The following is a 3,312-nucleotide window of genomic DNA, read 5'->3' on the forward strand; positions in this document are numbered from 1 at the left end:
GCTTGTGGTTAGTCAAAACCCTTTTCATTTCATTTATCATCATGCCATGGGATTAGAGGTAAAAGAATTTGGATGACCTTTGGAGAGAAGTATTTTCAGCGCACTTATGTTCATGGAGTTTTAGAAGTTTGTTTCTAAAGAATGCAATCGTTTTCCTAACTTGCACTAGGAAAAAAAAAAGGAAGAAAACTGAAAAGATTCAAATATTAAAATCACTTATTTATGTTGGAGGACTTTGTGATATATAATTTTAAGTTAGCTTTGAATTTGAATTTCCTTATCATTGTGTTCCTATAATGTCTACTGTTGCTCAAATGTTTTTTAGAATCTCATATTCAATAGCACATGTTAGCAACTAGTTGTTGTGATTATTATTATTATTATTATTATTCATACTAACTCTCACCTAAACAGTGGGTGCCAGTTAACTCAACTAGTAAAGTCTCTCATCTTTGGGGTTCAATCTCCACAACCAATTGATGTATTGGTTTGATGATAAAAAGAGCGGATGCGGTTGGAACTATCTTAAAAAAAAAAAAAAAAAAAAAAAAAAAAACTCTCACTTTAACTTAATTATAGTATTCACAGAGACCCGGAAGATATTTTGCTGAGTATATGTATTGTTTTCTTTTCGACTTAGTCTCGAGCAATTTGGTTTACAAGCTCATTAATCTCATGTAGTATATATACTAACTCTTTATTCCTCTAATTTTGCAGCTCTCTATTTCTAATTCTAATTCAAATGGACAACACATCCCACAAGGTAAAAAATAAAAATCATATCTTTCGGAAAAGTAGTAGTAATTTTTAATCTCAGTGAACCTTCTTTATATATAAACTAACTCTTGAATACTTTGGTAAAGCTTACTGACTTTTATATATTTATTTGTTGTTTGAAATCTAATAATCTTTTTCTTGGTGTTTGAAATCTTAAGTGTATTAGGAAGTTCGGCGATTTGGATGATTGCATAAGTTGGTTGCCAGATGAAATTCTCATCTCTATACTGTCTTTGTTAACAACAAAAGGAGCAATCAAAACAAGTGTTCTTTCACATAGATGGAAATATTTGTATTTGTGGTCATTCACTGATACTTTGGACTTGACGATCCAGATACAATGCAGGACATTGATGCTGAAAAGAAAAAATTGAAAATCGAAAGGAAAAAGTTTGTGAAAAGCGTGAACCATATTCTAAAACTATATCAAGTCTCAACTATAGACAAGTTCAGAGTCTGTTTTTGAGTTAGGCAAACATTCTACACGTCACATTGATAGCTGGATTGACTTTGCATTCTCAAAGAGAATCAAAAGACTTGAATTGGACTTTATGCCAAGGGAAAGTATAAGGCATTATTATGCATTACCATTTGAGTTTTTTACAAGGATTATAAGTTCTATTGGAGCACCTTGCATCAATTTCCTGACTTCTCTCACTCTAATGTACGTTGATGTAACCAGCGGGCTTCTTGAGCACTGCCTTTCCAATTGTCCTGTGCTTGAAAGGTTACATGTTGCCCATTCTAAATGTCTAGTGAGACTGAAGATTCATGGTCCATCACTGCAATTGAAGTACTTACACCTAATAAATTGTATACAAATTAGAAGTATTGAGATTTTTGCTCCAAATCTTGAGTCTTTTGGATTTGTTGGTTTATGAATAGAGTTGTCTGTTAATTATGCACCCCGTCTTGTAGATGTACTTATTGGTGGAATATATCCCGTACGTATGAGTTATTTATTTTGCCTTCTGTCAAGCTACTTGTCTCAGTTACAGTGTTTGACGCTCGACATCTGCAATTACAATAATGTAAGCACTTTATATGCTTTCACAATCTCTTGCATATATGTCTATTCTGTTTAACACACTGTTCTCTTATCTCTAGTTTGTTCTTTTCCAGGATAACTTGGAATTCCCTGAATTACAAGGGTTACTTAATCTTAGACGCATTGAAGTGAGAGTTGCTGCTTTTGATGATGGAAGCCTCCTTGGCTTAATATCTGTAATAGAAGCTACGCATATTTTACATAAATTTTCCTTGAAGGTGACTATTTATATTTTATACTTCGTAACTTGCCACTTAAGCATACTAATAGCTTTTAATCTTTAATTTAGGTGATGCAATTTGCATATTAATTGTTGGCTCATGGTTTTCCATCTTTTTCTCTATTTAATAGATATTCCTTGAACTTGACTTGTCATTTTCCATGAGCATTTGTATTATTCGATAAAGTTTCCCTTTGGAGGAATCTCCTCCAACTCATTATGTGGCACTTCATAAACCTATCTATGTGAATTATTTGAACAAGTCACACCACTCATTTAATAAATCATGTGACTAAAATTACACATGGATGATTATTTTGAGTTGCTACGTAATAGGTTGGAGGAATTTTCTCTTAACCGGTTTGGAGGTAAACTTTGTTCTATATTATTGTTTCTAAGGAATAAGTGTTGAAATGAATGTTGAGTTCTATTAAAGTCATCATCTGCACTTTCCAAAGTCTAGCAGTTTCTCACATGATTATTATACCTCTATTTTTTTTATTTTTTGGATGAAGAAGTCTACAAATTTCCAAAATAAAGTGCAACCAAGCAACATCAATCTGCAAACAACAACTAATCATCAAAAACAGAAAACGTTATTCTCCTCAACCACATAACAGGAATTCCTTACTTTCTTACAGCCGCTAACCTTCTAACCTCCTCTCTAATGGCTCTAAATATGGTTTCATTAGATTTAATTTAACCTTCATGATTTGATCACCATTATTTGTTTGATTGTAATCCATATATTTTTATTTGCTTACGCATAGCACTTGACAATCATTGCTATCTGTTTCGAAGTTCCTTACCTTCTTTTTCCCAATTGCATGCATGATACGGTCCTTATTTTCTTTCTTCCAATTGCTGTTGTCATGTTTTGCAAGTTCTAAACCCCTAAAAGAAAGAAAATTAAAGAAGGTGATGAAACATCCCAATGAACACCTCAAGGAGGTGGAAATAGTGGGATTTGTGGGGCGTACAATAGACATTGAACTCACGGTTTATTTACTCAAAAGTGCCATTAAGCTTGAGACGATTGGCATTAATCCTCATGCTCCACATTCAGTGGGAAATCCTTGGGAGACTGAAAACGAAGGTGCCAGAGAATGTGCCAAGCAGCTAAAGAAACATCCACCCCTAGGAGCTGGCTTAATTATATTGTAATCACCATCATTAATATTAGCGAGTGATTATGTATGCCAGTTAATGTATATCTCTATGTAGAGATTTAAATTGTTTTTATTGTAATGATATTTGATTTATATCC

Source organism: Quercus robur, chromosome 11 (assembly GCF_932294415.1).
Source record: "Quercus robur chromosome 11, dhQueRobu3.1, whole genome shotgun sequence".
NCBI classification, from domain to species: domain Eukaryota; kingdom Viridiplantae; phylum Streptophyta; class Magnoliopsida; order Fagales; family Fagaceae; genus Quercus; species Quercus robur.